This window comes from Adiantum capillus-veneris, chromosome 26 (genome assembly GCF_014529385.1).
Source record: "Adiantum capillus-veneris isolate H3 chromosome 26, ASM1452938v2, whole genome shotgun sequence".
NCBI classification, from domain to species: domain Eukaryota; kingdom Viridiplantae; phylum Streptophyta; class Polypodiopsida; order Polypodiales; family Pteridaceae; genus Adiantum; species Adiantum capillus-veneris.
In genome coordinates this window covers 93,501,377-93,518,612 of record NC_140956.1, presented here as the reverse complement: position 1 = coordinate 93,518,612, position 17,236 = coordinate 93,501,377, and the positions used below count along the sequence as shown (strand labels likewise).

General features: G+C 42.0%; 2 pseudogenes; one reads left to right on the top strand and one right to left on the bottom strand.

Annotated features, from left to right (window-relative positions):
• Positions 1 to 3,305: 3,305 nt before the first annotated feature.
• LOC147423827 (uncharacterized) lies at positions 3,306 to 4,278 on the bottom strand (annotated as a pseudogene).
• Positions 4,279 to 7,911: 3,633 nt separating this feature from the next.
• On the top strand, positions 7,912 to 9,523 carry LOC147423826 (uncharacterized; annotated as a pseudogene).
• Positions 9,524 to 17,236: the final 7,713 nt, after the last annotated feature.

Here is a 17,236-nt window from a genome sequence, read left to right as displayed (position 1 = left end):
CACCGTTAACATAGAACACTATGAGTTTCCTTTTGGCATGGCAAGAAGGAAGTGTGCAGGTGCCTTCAGGACGATCAATTACCAAATGGATCTTACTTAGCATCATACTAGGAGAGATACATAATTCAGTCTTTCACACTACTCGAGGAAGAAAGACACTTACCATTACATAGATGTTACAACTCTTCCATTGACTCTTGTCGATTTAACAATCAATCATTCCATACTTATGAGGTAGACCGATAATTGTTGGCATTTCCTTAGAGCGTATGGCATCCTACAATCCTTCACTTTCAGTGGACGCCTGGCGGTGTATATGAGCAGGCCCTATACTGTGCACTGTCGTTGTGCCTGCTCATGTGCCCCGTCGTGCGAAGGAAGAACACAAGGCTTTGAAGTGGTATGAGATACTGGTGGCGCTTGTTCACGCTCTAGGAAATGACTATGAGCTTCTGATGGCAATGGTTCTTGTTGTTGCTGGGGAGGTATTGATGAGTATTTGGATGGTTCAGATTCTTGATGTGTTGTGGAACTATTAGGAGCTTGAATGATCCCCTGTATACCCGCAGATTCCATGGGTACATGGGTTGGAAGATGAGGTGGCTTGATTAATGTGCCTTGGTTCTCTAGGCTTCTTGGTGGCTTCCATGTTGACAAGCGTCTCGGTGTTAATAGGTTCCCTCCCATTGATTGTGTGTTTCCCTCTTGACCTACTTTAAGACTTGATGTACTAACCTTGTTTAGAGGCATTAGAGTATCTTTGTCCATTACTTGACTTTTATCCTTCTTCGCGCTGCTCCCCTGTGGAGAGCATATAAATTACACGAGTACTATTAGTACAACCTTTCCATTCAAGCAACAACAAGGGTGTGCGAAAACTTGCCTGGGTAGATTGTGGGGCTCTTGTAGGTGTAGCAGTTGGAGAAGGCGGCACATCACTTTCGTCTTCATCATCCTCAAACTCCGAAGGACATTCACCGTCGTTGCGGCTTGGTTCACGATCCTCCTCCTCCTCTTCTTTGTTATGTGTCTCCTTAGTCACAACATCTTTTCCTTTTAGGGAAAGTAGGTTCTTACCCTGGCAAAATTAATTTCACGGGTTGCAGTTAAATCCTCACATGACTTGAAAATAGTTTAACTATGTTTTTGTATGCTTTTACCTCTTCTTGCTGTCTTTTAACTCTACCGGTCTTTGCCTCCTTGAACCGCTCCCGCTCGTTGGGGGGGAATGTGTCCTTTGCAAAGTCAATGAAAAGAGGACACTCGACATAAACTTTTTTGGGCCACAATGTTGCACGTTGTTCTTCCGTATACATGCATGCAGTGAGCTTCACATTGAGCCACTCTTTTGTAACTGGAACTTTATCTGTCCAACCCATGTTCCGCACCCATCTGGTATATGTTTTCCAAAATATTCTTATTGTCATCCACTCAATTTTTTTAGGATTTAGGAATCAATTAGGACAAGATTACATACCTGTAAAATGCCTGTTGGGCGGCCATGTTAGTACCCTCCTTCTGTTTTTGCTTATTAGCTTTGAGTCCACCTTTCAATCTCTCGCAGTCCACTTCATACAATGTGCCACTGTACCTCGATTGCCACTCCCTTATAGTTGTCACTAGGGTGTCGTTTTCAGGGAGACGGCATGATTTCTTCAGCAAAGCATACTGTCTCAAAGCCTCGTTCACAAGTCGATTCCACCATGTCTCTCGACGTAACCAAGTGCGAAATATGGAGTGGTCGTCTACATTATTACACAACTACGTTATTTAATACTATACTCTCTTTTTCTTGAAACATTTATCACAAAATGACCTTACTTAGTGCTGATTTTAGGCTTGGATATAATGTGGTTGGGTCATTGCTAACCAAGGCCCTTAGCACATTGCTACGATGATCAACTGGTAGGTCAGCGCATGCAAGACTATATATTCGATCATCTGTCAACCACTTTGGTCTCCTACTCCAGTCTATGTCCGTAAGCAATCTAGAAACAAATGTTAAATTTTTTTAAGCAGCACGTGATGTAAACTTAACTCCCTTTGAAAGAAATCCCTATTAGTCTTACCTCCACCACTCTTCTCCTAAGTTAGGATCCGCAATTGCGGATGCCCGTTGCATATTTTTTTGGGCTTTCTTGTCAGCCTTATAGAATGTGTTACGGTAATGGGTAGTGAACTCCTCCGTTGAGAGCTCGTTTTGCTTATTACTCACAGATTGCAAAGCCTTTGTATACTTTGCCTGAATCGTGACATAAGTTCATTCTTTGTTTGATCCACTACATTGTCATGGTGAGAATAACCTAAAGGACAATGAAACTTACCGGATATAGAAGTTGGGATAGCACGATAAGAGGAACCTTGTACCAGCGTCTTTGCAATCCCCCACGCTTATTCATTTCAGCATCTAATTCTCGTTGCAACCATCCTGGAACATCTTCCTCCAAACCCTTAAGCAATGTATCCATGTTGGCTGTGCCCATTGTTTTTACCATACATAGCATATCTATGAAGGAAGTTTTTACGTAGCCTTTGTGATTAATGTTGTGGCAACAAAACTTACACCATTAAAAGACTAGGAAGCGATAATCATGCTATAGCTAAGCTTATCGAATTGACTAGGAAGCAATACTCATGCTATGGCTAAGCTTATCGATTCGACTTGGATGTGTTAATTATGTTATAGCTAAGCTTACCGATTCAAGCATGCCACCACAATGAGAACTTCTCCCTCGTTCTCTTTAGTGACCTTAACCATGCAAGCTTCCATGCAACAATGGTACTTAGGCTCCTCTTTGTGAACTGCATAGCAAAATTATATTGCATAGTTTCACAAAATTCATCTCATCTTGATATTGAGTCAGAAACAAAAGTCTAAAAAGTAATCTAGCTGTATCAATTTGTGCATTCCATGCCCAAAGACGGTGATTCCCATTCCATGTGTACAACATTTTTCCTTTCACGTCCCCCCACCCGGATTTATGCAATTGTTTCTCAAAATCCTCATTAAGTTGCATCCAGATTGGATCCCAGGTTTTTCGATAGCATGACTAACTTCTATTGCATCTAGATCTGGAGTCCTTATTGAAAGCATGAACCTGGAACGATGTGGAACATATCCATTCCTAGAGGACTCCAACGCTAGATTGTGCACACGATCGTGCACTGGCCATACCGCTGGATGTGGTAACAAGCGGCACAATGGCACTGGTGGCAGTGGTACTTTGCGAGTATCCTGTATAACCGTACTTGAATAGTTTTCAATCTTGTAGTTTGTGTCAGGAATGTTAGATGAGCATACCATTTTAGAAATTACCAACCTGAAGGCGGTGCAAAGTGTCGTCGAGCAAATCCCATTTCAACGTGGATTTCTCGATAATAGTAAAAAGACCGCGATCTTCATCCCCCGCATCCTCTCTTTCGTCAACTTCTTCACTTGAGTAGTTCGCAATAGGGACCCGGTCCTTTGATGGTGCTGGTACCTCGGACTGTGTAGTGCCCTCTGCATTGGCTTTCACTGGCTTCTGCACTACTTTCGCTTTGGTGACTTCTTTCTTTGTGCTAGCACCTTCCCTTTTCAAAGGAATTCTACCCTTTTTCTTTGGAGGCGCCCAGCTAGGGTCCTCTTCTTTCTATGCTCGTGTGACCCGCTTGCTTTCAACGACTTCACTTGCTTGATCTGCACTTCTTTTCTTGACACCCGTCGACTACTTGGCCATAGGCAAATAATTATTAGCCTAGGTTACTGGCAAACAACGATTAATTTCATGAGTAAATAGTGCAATAAACTCCAGTAGCTTACCTCTGCAGCAAGAGTCTTTGGAGGAGGCTTTGAAACGCTTGGTTTGGGCATAGCACCTGATGCTATGCTAGTGGCTCTTGGAGCGACAGGTACTGAACCTTTGCCTCCAGAGGATACAGTTCGTTGTCCTTTTGCCTGAACACAAAATGTTCGATGATGCTTGCAAAAGAGAGCATGTAAGACTAAATAAAATTAAGAGGTCTCATTACCAATTCTCTTATCGGCCACGCCACAACTGTACCTACTGCTGCACCTAAGGTGAACACATCATCGTCAATGGGTGGAACATGTGGCAACATGAGACCGGGAGCTGATGTCGATTGGACGGCTACTCCCAATGTGCCTCTACGAAACTCTCTTCCATGTAGCTTTTCGTGGGGTAGAGACTATATCATAATTCCTTTCCCAACTTCCCTGCCCTTGCTTAAGAGCACCACGTGCTCATTCTTGCTAAAAGACAATTTTTTCGTAGCCATCTGTTTTTCGCAAGAAATTGAAATGAAATCTACAAATATCAATACTATTACACACTACTTCCCTCAGGTTGTGATGTTCTTCTTGATACTCACATAAGTTTCATTTTCACAGATGAAATCCTTGCGAAGAGAGAGAGAGAGAGAGATCATGGATAGCTACATTCTAAACATCAATTGTCATCAATGCACAAATGCTATGAAGATGGTAAGCTATATATTAACTATACTAGATTCCATGCGAATAATGAATCTCAAAAAAAATAGAATGCTTCGGCATTTGTTCAAAGGACTGACCTGTACAGCCGAATGCGGTTAAATGTCCTCTAGATTTTGTTTTCTCCAATACTGCAACACCTTTATCAAAGTAACGTGGGCTTTGTTTAGTCTTACATCAACATAAAGAAAGAAAGAGAGAGAGAGAGAGAGAGAGAGAGAGAGAGAGAGAGAGATACAGAGAGAGAGAGGGAGAGAGAGGATGGGTTTTGTTTAGTCTTACATCAACATATATATATATATATATATATATATATATATATATATATATATATATATATATATATAGAGAGAGAGAGAGAGAGAGAGAGAGAAAGAGAGAGAGAGAGAGAGAGGATGGCCGACGAAGAGGACATGGATGGAGAGAAGGAGAGAGAAAAAGAGAGGGAGAGGGAGGCTCCATGTTTTGCAATAGTACCACCACAACCTCGGAGCAACATCAATGTGCAGCATCAACGTGCATGCAATCCTTCCAGAGTTTTGACATGTTTAATGGAAGCTACAACCCAACAAGATTGCAAGATGAGGGAAGGTTGTATCAACAAGATACCGTACATTCAGTATGTATATGTGTGTGTGCGAGAGAGAGAGAGAGAGAGAGAGAGAGAGAGAGAGAGAGAGAGAGAGAGAGAGAGAGAGAGAAGAAGAAGAACAGAGTTTTAACGTGGTATGAAACTATAGAAAGAGACTTTAAATATCTAGGGAGTATTGCTTTTAATATAAAAATTTGAGGAGGCAATAGCGACATCACTAGTGACTCCTTTTTTTTTTCTGGTAACCATTTCAACCTCCACCCTCCCTACTCTCAACATTTCACTTGTATCAAGGAGTTATATAAAGAGATGGCTCAATACAACTTACCATTTTTTTCCATCTTTTAGTTATCTCTCCTCCTCCACCTCTCTATTACCGTCACTCACCATCTCTACTCCTCTACCTCTCTACTTAGCATCACTCACCATCCCTCGTTTCTACTCCAACCTCTCTCTCAGCTCTACTCCAACCTCTCCCTCCTTTAACTATCTATACAAACCACTATCCACTCTACCTCAATTCTCTCCTCCAACCTCTCTCTCTCTTGACTATCTATAAAATCCTCTATCTACTCTACCCCATTTCTCGATCATCTTTCCCTCCAGCTGTCCCTCCCTTCACTACATCCACATCCCTTTGTCCACTCTACCTACATCCTGTGCTCAGGGCACCTTCACTACTATCTCTCACTCTCTCCTCTATCTCCCCTTCTCATCCTCTCCTCTTGTCCCTCACTTTGCCAACACATTCCTCCCACCTCTCTCTCTCTCTCTCTCTCTCTCTCTCTCTCTCTCTCTCTCTCTCAATGGAAAGCACTCATTTCATCGTTCACGTGGGTGGTGTGGGGGTTGGCAAACCACACCACCTATCATCGGAAGGATCTTTGTTGGTTCTATGTGGAGCTGACATAAATGCACCAACTGGTTATAATGTGTTTGCCCTAGCAAAATCTATTGAAGGTGAACCGTTAACATTTCCTTTGCAGAATGCAGGTAAAGGTAATAGCTCTCCTCTTTATGTTTTGGATGCTAAAGTTTCCACAGAGTATGTTGCATTCTTGGATTCCCCTGTGAAACCTACTACAACACTATAGTATGCCGACATATTGTTGCTTTCTTCTGATGAAGAGAAAGAAGACTTTCACTTTGACCCCACCAACAAAACACCCAAAAATGGTGTGATCGACCTAGACTCCCCACTACAAGAGGGATGTAAGAAGGACCGGGCTTCGATGGGTGATTCCTTTAGCATAGTGGAGCTAGCGTTACATCCCACTATGAGATCTCCAAAGCTAAAGACCTTGATCGCATCATCGGAATGGGAGTGGGTGGAAGAAATTCCATCAAGCTACAATGGAAACATGGTGTTTGAATTTCCACCTCAACCTAATATCGAGAGGTCAGCTATGGATATAATGGAGCAATCAATGGATGGTCATGTGTGGACAAAACCAACAGCCACAAACATCAAATTTCCAGCAACTATAAGGAAAAGCTATTGCGGAGGTGATTTCAAATGTGTGTTTGCAAAGTGCTCGCAAGTGTTATCTACAGGAATACCCAACCGGTCGTCTTGGACAGGTATTCCTTATTCTTTTGTTTTATGTACAAGGGAAGAGTGACAAAATCACAATTGTAGGCATGGAATAACATGTAAACTAATTGAGAGACCAATGCTAAATGGTGACTTGCAAAAGTATGGAACCTTGAAGTGCTTCTATTGTCAACATGTGCCTGCTATTGAAAAACCTGCGACTGCCAAGTTTACTACATAATGCCAACCGACAAACACTATTCTTGAGCCATGACCATGATGTCAAACTAGGGTCATCCAAAAGTACCATTGCAAGGGTGAAGTCTTTGGTGATTTGCTTGGCATCCAAGCTGGGTCGAGAAAAATCCAAATGAAGGTGGTTAAGCTTATTTCCCAATCTGTCCTTCAACCTTCTTCAGGTGAATGCACGTCGCTTGGACAAGTAGAGTTGTCATCTCTGCTTCAAGAAATATTTCCTCTTGTTAAAAGCCAAAGGTATGGGAAATGCATTTTAATATACATTTTAAACTTAAAGTCTTATATATTTCTAAACTTTCATGATGTTCTCTGCAGAATTAAGAATTGGGTGCATAAATTTCATGGGGAGTCGAGTGCTCGTGGAGAGGAGTCATTGATAATTGACTTAAAGAGACGCTTGATCATTTTTTTAATCCACGGAATGCTTTTTCCAGGTCAATCTAATAGAGAGGAGGATAGATGTTTTGTATTCAAGATGTCGACAGCAGGTCTTGGCTCAGGCATAGATCTTGTCAATAAAATGCGAAGAAATGGAAATGGAGATCTAAAAAGAGCGTGGGTTTGCTTTGATCACGTTCGACGAGTAGAAGGATGGACAACCATGGCAGCACATGTTTACGATCCGAGGCAAGTTTTAATTTAACTCTTTTAATTTCTTGTTCAATACTCAACACATATTGACACATACTTAAATGTTAATGTGGCTTTGTGTTGATGTTCAATGTCCAAGAATTAATGACAATTGCCATATGTGAGATGAAAGAAGAGGACACTACAACACATATGATATTTTGGCAACAAATGATCAACGTGGTAGAGCGCAATGGGGTGCCCCCACCAGATTTTGATGGCTTTATGGCAGATGAAGCCCAAGAAAACTGGAATGCGGTGTGCACAATTTTCAATGGAGGTCCGGATATGGTGATGAAAGGTAGGGAGAGATCATGCCTTTTCCATTGGGAACAAAGTCTAGGGATCCACACCACAAAATATGTGCTCAATGCATTTCAAGACGAGCACAAGCGACTGTGTCGAATGTGGCGGTGCGCGCAAAGCACTGAAGATGCAGAGGCCCAATATCGGTTCATTCGAGCTTGGTGGGCAACAGGAAAGGTGGCAGATGGAATCTAGGCCCAATGGAGTGCTGGTTGAGTTGGTGGCATGCGAGGTACCCTCATTGGAGGAAGGAAATTGTTGGTGTAAGTTTTCAAATTTATTCTAGAATAGGTTGTAAGATGTCCATTTAATTAGACCCTTCATGATATCAATGAAATATATTAGTTTCTTTTTTTGTAGGCTTTAGATGACTATTGCATCGAGGTCGTCCCTCGCACAAATCTCTCATAGTCACGTCACGCTTCATGGCTAGCAGGTGAAGGTCACAAGCCTAAAATTTCTTTGTACGATGCAACAATTTCAGATATTGGGAACACTCTTCTTCAACAATCCAAAAGAATGGCATATACAGAGGGTAAGTATATAGGAAGCGGACCAAGCATAAGCAAGATGAGAGACAGGGAAGCTTCACGACAATTTCACACACCTACTCCATCACAGACTAGCCGTGTTGTGAACGATGCAATCGGAGGAACTGATCTTCCAAAGGTGCCATAGTTTTTTGGAGACCGGGTTACAATGACAAGGCGACGCAAGACATTCGCCAATGTTATAGGCGAGGAGGCAAATAGTTCACATAGGCCAGAGTATGTCACTCAAAATGTTGCTCGACAAAGAAAGGCTCGAAAGTGGAGATGCATCACAGGTAACCCAAGATCACTCTATGGATGAGGAGAATGACGGAGTGACAATTAGGGCCATCGAGGTTGACATAAATGACACCATGTGGGCAATCCGCAGGTGCAAACCGGGGTCTAAGTTCACTTGCCAAGGAAAAATCAAAGGAGGAAAGTGCAAGAAAAAGGTGAATTTATGCAAAGAGGGAACATCGGCACCAAGTTTTTGGGGGAAACGCAACTGGGAGGGGCGTAACAATGAGACATGGGTATGGTTTTGTAGTGATGATGTCAAACATGTGTGGGATGTATGTCCATATATTGTGATGCGGCCTCCAAGACCTCCACTTGAGTGGGCAGTGGCACAGGGCACGAACTTAACAGCACTGGAAGTAAAGTCTTTGCAGCTAGCAGGGTTTCATATCGCAACAGAAACTATGGAAGTGCAAGGGCAAAGACGTGTGGGCAGGTATAGGACAGGTGTTTCTGAAGAGGCATCGAAAAGGATCGACAGTGCTTTAAGACTAGAAATGTTCATCGAACAAGTGGAAATGGTAAAGATCGGTAAGCATGAAGTCTTCATTGTAGTAACACCAAACTCGAAGTTACGTGGTGAGAAATATCGAGTCACAGTAGCTGGGAATCCTAGTTGTACTTGCAGAGACTTCCAAAGGAGGTTAGGGGAAGGAATGACCTTTGTGGCTTGCAAACACTTGTATTATATCTACTTAAGAGTGTTTGGAATGGACATAAACAACAACATGTTCATTCATCAGTCTAGTCTCGCTGATAACGAGCTCAAAACTTTACTGAGTGCAAAAAGACTGTTGTAATAATCTAGCATTTGTTGGGCTGTCACATTTACCTTGAGTTGTGCAAACGATGATATTTATTTTGAGTTTTCAACAAAGTGAATTCTATCATTGTTGTCTTTTGATATGCAATTAGTGAATGTGTGATGAGAGAGAGAGAGAGAGAGAGAGAGAGAGAGAGAGAGAGAGACAAGTGAGAGAGAAAGAGAGACAAAATCAAGAAAATAAAGAGAGAGACAAATTGATAGAGAGAGAGTGAGAGGGAGAGAAAGTGAATTCTATCATTGTTGTCTTTTGATATGCAATTAGTGACTGTGTGATATCAAAGAGAGAGAGAGAGGGGGGGGAGAGAGAGAGAGAGAGGTGAGATAGACAAGTGAGAGAGAAAGAGAGACAAAATCAGCAAAATAAAGAGAGAAACAGGATGAGAGAGAGAGAGAGGGTAGAGATAGACAAGTGAGAGAAAGAGAGACAAAATCAAGAAAATAAAGAGAGAGACAGATTGATAGAGAGAGAGAGAGAGTGAGAGAGAGAGAGAGTGAATTCTATCATTGTTGTCTTTTGATATGCAATCAGTGAATGTGTGATATGAGAGAGAGAGAGAGGTCCTTGAGTAGCGAGAGAGAAAGAGAGAGGGAGAGAGAGAGAGAGAGAGAGAGAGAGAGAGAGAGAGAGAGAGAGAGTCCTTGAGTAGCGAGAGAGAAAGAGAGAGGGAGGGAGAGAGAGAGAGAGAGAGAGAGGTCCTTGAGTAGCGAGAGAGAAAGAGAGAGAGAGAGAGAGAGAGAGAGAGAGAGAGAGAGAGAGAGAGGGAGAGAAAGAGAGAGTGTGTTGGGGGGAGGGGGAGAGAGAGACATGTGTGTGTGTGTGTGTGTGTGTGTGTGAGAGAGAGAGAGAGAGAGAGAGAGAGAGAGGAGGTCCTTGAGTAGCCCACTAGAAGGAAGAGTGGGAGGAGAACCGGCGGCAATGGGCGATGGTGGTAGGAGGAGGGGTGGTAGATGGTGGTAGTGCCTTGAGAGCTTGAGGGGATGGTGGTTTGAGTGCCAAAGGGTGTGAGAGGTGGCAAAGCCACTCAAGAGAGCATGGAGGACATGAATGCCATGAGCACAAGCGCTTTGATTCTCTATATAAGGAAACATGAAGAGAGTTGAGCGCTCCAAAGATGAAAATTGATGGCCTTATAAAACACCCCTTGAGTTTACTAAGAGTGGTGATCCTAAGGCTAGAGGTCTCCTGTAAGGACACGGCTCCTACGGGCAAGGTCACTAGCACGGTCGGACAATGTGTATGCTAGGGGGAGGCTATAAGATAGAATGGTTGGGGTGGAGACTAGCACACGGCATTACTCTCCTCCTTTCATTGGTATCAGAGCGTAACTCCAATTTACTTCCTCCTTTTGCACGGCAAAAGCTGACTCACTTACTCACGGAGTATAGTGATGTATTCTCAAGTGATTTACCACTGGATTTACACCCCTACACGTGATGTGCAGCATGGCATAGATGTTCTGTCGGGCACTAAACCGGTGAGTAAGCCACCTTATCGTATGACTCTAGTGAGGCCAAGGAGGTCGAGCATCAATTGGCTAATTCCCTCACCCGTGGTTTCATTAGACCTAGCACTTTGCCTTGGGCATCGCCAATTCTATTGGTAAAAAAGAAAGATTGTACTATGCGTATGTGCGTAGATTATCGGATTAAATGCTTTAACCATCGAGAACAAGTATCCTCTGTCTCGAGTGGATGAGTTGTTTGATCAACTCCATGGGGCAAGATACTATACAAAGATAGATCTTCATTCAGAATACCACTAGGTGTGTATTCTTTTGAAAGATATCTCTAAAACTGCCTTTAGAACTCGGTTCGGGCATTTTGAATTTTTGGTTATGCCTTTTGGTTTAACCAATGCTCCATCTACATTTATGACACTCATGGATAGTGTCTTATGTCCCTATCTTGGAAAATTTGTTGTGGTTTTCCTTGATGACATTCTCATTTACAGTAAGACTAAAGACGAACACATAGAACACTTACGATTAGTGTTCGAACAGCTATGAACTCACACCATGTATGCTAAGCCAAGCAAGTTTGATTTCTTTAAAACATAGATACATTACCTCGGTCACATGATCTCTTATTCTAGCATCAAGATGGACACTGACAAGGTCGCTGCTGCCATTCTTCGATGGCCACATCCCAAACACGGTTGAGGAGCTTCAAATCTTCTTAGACATGGCTGGATTTTATTGACAATATATCCAATTATGCCAAAATCGTTGTTCCTTTGAGGGATCAACTTAAAGCAAAAGGTAAGACCTTTTCTTCGGAAGAAGCCCAACATCGTAGTTTTAAACAGCTCAAGGTAGCTGTAGCCACTTCTCCCATCCTAGCAATCGTTGACCCACTCAAGCCATTTGTGGTAGAAACTGATGCTAGTGATAAAGAAACTGGTGCGATACTTCTCTAGGAGGGAAGACCTATAGCCTTTGAAAGTAAAAAGTTGGATAGAGCTCAACAAAATTATTCTTTCTACGAGAGGGAGCTCTATGCCATAGTTCACGCTTTACTACTCAAATGGACTTGAAGGGTCGTAAAGCTAGATGGACGGAGATCCTTCAAGATTACGATTGTAAGCTACAATATTGCAAGGGGCGATATAATGTAGTAGAGGATGCACTAAGCCGGAAGCCTCATATAAATTCACTTGCTTTCACGAAAATAAAGAGTCAATTTTTGGAGTCATTACGTGGAAAAAGTGTACAAGATCACTCATATGCTAAAGTATGGAGTGAAGTTTTAAGAAGGGATTCCTCACACTTACATGTCTCTACAGAGCTAGATCAACATGTTTCTGTGCACGCAGATAAAAACTCCAACACACTGAGCTCCACCCCTAGTCAAGAAGAGCTTAAGCGAGCGATGGAATAATTATTCCATTGATGATGGCTACTTACTCCACAAGGGTAGAGTATGTGTGGCAAAGGACTCAGACACTAGGCGTCAAATATTATTTGAGTGTCATGATAATCCAAGTGCTGGTCATCCAGGTATTCGTAAGACGTATGCCTTAGTTCGACGACAATTTGATTGGCCAGGCTTACATCATGATGCTCAATAATACATACTAAACTACCAATAGTGCCAAGTTAATAAGGCAGAGTGCCACAAGGTAGATATCCTTTAGAGATTCCACAAGGTAAGTGGGAGAGTATCTCTATTGATTTTGTAGTAGGACTACCTAATACAAATCGTGGCCAGATGCCATATAGGTAATTGTAGACCGTCTAACAAAGATGGTTCGATTCATTCCCACTAAGACTACAGTTAAGACACTGAAATTAGCACGGCTATTTATGGAGCATATATATATACTCTAAGGTCTTCCAGCTAGTATCATTAGTGATAGAGATTGAAAGTTCGATAATCACTTTTGGAGAGCTGTGTTCCAAAAGTTGGAAACTACACTTAATCTTAGTACGACTTATCATCCAGAAACAGATGGTCAAACCAAAAGAGTTAATCGAGTGCTAGAGGATATGCTACTGGCATACGTTAGCAAGAAGCAAACCAATTGGGAAGACTACTTGCCTATATTGGAATTTTCTTATAATAGTTCAACGCATGTGACTACAGGGTTTAGTCCATTTATGCTTTTATATGGTTTTCAACCTAAATCACTCGTTACAGTGGGGTTGGCAATGGAGAAGATACAACAAGCGAAGGATTTTCTCCAAGACCATTTTGATACGCTTCGAGTTGCTCGAGAGAATGTTAAACAAGCTCTAGATTGTTATAAGAAGTACGCAGATGAGCATCACCGTCTTGCTACTTTTAAAAAAGGAGACAAAGTTTTCCTCAAGGTTCCGAAGAATTTAGAAAGTCTGAAGATGGGAAAGTTGCTAAACTTTCACCACCATATTGTGGACCGTTTATCGTTTTCAAACGTATAGGTCAAGTGGCCTATAAGTTAGCTCTTCTCGAGCACTCACAAGTTCACCCTATTTTTCATGTTAACTCGTGAGTGCTCCGGAAGGCCACTTGACCTATACATTTTTTTCTTCTTTTTTCCAGCGAAGCAGTGAATTTTATATTAGCTGGAGAAGGAAGACAAACTTACATCTGATGGGTGTCTGGATGGGATGGTCTCATATGGATCTGTCTTGGTATCCACCCGCTCGAGGTGTCAGATGTAATTTTCTCATTTTCATTGTGTAAAAGAGGGATGAAATCTTCAATTTACCTTATTTTTAGAAAGTTCTTGTATCATTCCTAATCTCCTTAGCATTTTTCTTGAGGCTTGCTAGAGAGTGAGTTTTACAACAGATCCCCACTCTGGTGTGGATTCTACATCATGCCACCCTTGATCTGGCGTACACAATTGTGGACACTCCTCACCTTGAGCTTTCTATGGAGAGAAGGTACCACTCAATATGTGCAAGGAGTATTGGTACCAAGAGAACACCAGTGAGGACAAATTGGCATTAATCTATATCGCACTACATTTGGACCTAGTCACTATTGTAAGGCTCACAACATACATTTTTGAGCTAGTGCTAAATTCCCAAGGGGTTACTATCTTTGGAGGTGTGAAGTTTTTGTCGAGGAAGGAGTTTTCCTTTTTTAGAAAATTGTCTAGAGGTGTAGTTCTTATGCTTGAAAGTGAGGACGAGTACATCTTATGGTACATGCACTTTAAGAACATTAGTAGGGCTTGTAGGTCGTCGACTATTATCTAATGTAATTGAAGTGTATCTATATTTACGTTTGATGTGTAAGCGCATATGCTAGTAGCCATCTATTTCCAAGAGGGCAACCTTGTGGTATGTAGAATATTCGGTCTAGCAGAGTGATATTGGATATGTTTGGGCAAAATATGCTAGCCAAAGTAAAGGATTTTGATCACCCTTTTATTCTACCCTTTATTTAGTACAAGGTGTCTTTTGATGTATATCCTTATTTTATTTTAACTAAGCTTGTGTTTCTCTCATGGTTGCTTTCAATGGAAATGCAATAAAATAAAATAAAATAAATGATAAGTTTTCTAAAAAGGTGAAAACATTGCATGTTCACAAGTAGGAAGATGTTGTTCCCTACATTCTATCATAAGGCGGACAAGGATCCCTACGATTTTAAAAAAATGTCTACCTCATTTTAGAGTGGGATGATAATGGCATGAAGCTGCATATTTTCTCATTGGGAATGGAGGCATAGGCAATGGCATGGTTAAATACTTTGCAACTTGCATTAAAGCAGATTGGATGGCTGGAGATCGGCATTGTTGCAAAAATTTGGAGGTGGGAAGACTTCAAAGAGTATGTGGGTTGAGACAGATTAGTAGAGTATGGTACTTATGAGTCACAAATTCTTAACATGTGGGATAGGTGATTGCGTCACTAAGGATAGGGCAAGGAGCACAAGACTTTCCATGATGCAATGGCCCATGACCTGAGAAGATCAGGCTTTGGCAAATAGGCCGCCAATTGGCTCTACTCGTTCACTTATTTGTTTGCCTTTTATTAGTTTTTACCTTAGTCTTTTGTATTTTCGTTGTTACACATTGGAATCACATGACGATGATGTGATTCTTTAGTCTCATAGATATTTTAGGGATTTTGCAAATGTAAATAGACATTTCATTTCACTTCTCTCTCTCTCTCTCTCTCTCTCTCTCTCTCTCTTCTCGCGCGCGCGTGTGTGTTGTTGTATTAAACTTATACTTATACAAAAGTGAACATAAAGTTCAAAACACATCTAGTTTTAGACAAAGGACATAGATTAACACAAAAATGACCGAGTCTCATATTCAAAGAGAGAATGAAGTATCATTCCAATGCATTTACTTGAGGTTCCGTCCAATCACAAGTGGCACGAATGTGCTATGAGTCATTTGGAAGTGGGAAAGAGAGCATATTATGCATTTGAGAACATGCGTAATGCGGGAAACATCAAGTGTTGGGTTCTCAAGAAGTATCTTTTTGATGCGTTGGTAACACCGGTTCTTCTTTATGGAGTTGAAGTGTGGGGCGGGAGCATCTCAAAGTCTACTTGGAAAGAGTTTGAGAATGTCCAAAAGCGTTTTCTTACAAACTTTTCCCAAGCCAAGACACAAACACCATATGCTCCTACTTCTTGAGTTGGGATCTCTTCCAATTGAGGTTATGGGCATGGAAAGGGTTGTGGAGTACATGATAAAGATGCGTCAAAACCCCTCACATCAACTTCCTACAATTGCTTGGGAAGCAAGCAAAAAAGTTCAAAAGATGCATAAAAGCAAGATCTTGAGCACGGGATGGATGCAAGACATAAGAAGTGGTTTGGGAGATGGGATGCATTACACTTGCTACATGATGCTTCAATTGACTCCCAAGTGAATGAAGCTTTTCTACAACGCTAATGTATTACGGCTTGGGAGAAATCCGGTGGGTCACGCTTCATACATTACAACACCCATGTTGCCCCCAACTACAAAACCATGTTCTTCGCTGAAAAAGGAAACCGTACTCATACTTACATGCTTGAGCCAAAATTTGGAGGTGAAATTTAAAATTTGTAGGTGACATTACACCAAGGCCGGTTTAGACAGGGTAGTAAAGGTTAAAAAAAATAGTGTCATTCGCCACATGTCAAATGCCTATAGGGTGATGTCTCCTCCTCAAACCTACTAGACACCCCCTCTCCAACTATGTGTGACACGCACAGATAGAGAGATTGACGATAAAAAACAATGGCACGTGGCGCCCGTGATTGGGAAACAAAACAATGGTTGTCCAACTGCTCGATGTTGAAGGTCAAGCCTCCAATTTACCCATTCCGATGCTAAACCCTGACCATCTCTCCTAGCGCGTCTTCTTGGAAATAACGTGCCTTCGAAACTATAAAACTCTTGTCCCATGCAGTCAGTCAATAATTGCGGCTTCATATAAACCACACAACCTTTCTTTGTAACTTGCTCCGTTCCTCCATGTTGTGTGAATTGTAATAGGGGTGCCAACTGAGAGTTGAGATTCGTCCACTGCTTTCGTTTGAAACCGAGCCTAAATTCATGTTTTTTTGAGTAGTGGTGGGTTTTTTTTTTTGAGATAAACAAAAATTTAATTAAACAAGGCGTTTGGAGACAAACGTTGGCACTGCCTTTCACTCCGATTGAAGAAAGCGAGAGAGAAGGAGAGGGTGAGAGAGAGAAGGAAACAAAGAAGAAGAAGAGAGACTATAAATTAAAGAGGAGACAGAGGTGCTGAGTTCTACATGGACTAAAACTCCCTTGCATTTACCCTCTCTTTCTGCCCAAAGGCAGTGCCAACAAAAAGGGTGTACAATACTTCAAAGGTCCCTCCGCCTCAGCACTATCTTACACGGGCATGGGCAGGAGGGGATCTCAATGGCCTACGCGTAATTCTCGAAGTGCGAGAATCGTGGGCTGTCGATCTTGCAGCACGCCCCGAATTTACCAATTTTCTCGAATTTACACAACTGACCTGAATTTACACATCGACGGGTTCATCATAAAAGGAACCCTTCTCCCTATGCTTTCAACAAGCACGCGTAAGCGAGGTAGTTAACGTGGTAGGCTTGAAAAGGGGATGTCTTCGGTTCAAATCCAAGGAAGGGCGGCGACCTGAATTTACATTTTTTGATGCACTCGAGTTACATATTTTCTCGAATTTACACAAAACACATCGGACGATCCAGATCGCACCCGATCCCTAAAATGGACGTAGGCCATTGATCCCCTTCTGCTCAGCCCGTGTGAGATAGTGAGGGGGATCCCCCCTCGGAACTAAGTAATCTAAGGTTCCTTTTGCACCGCCACGCAGATCTA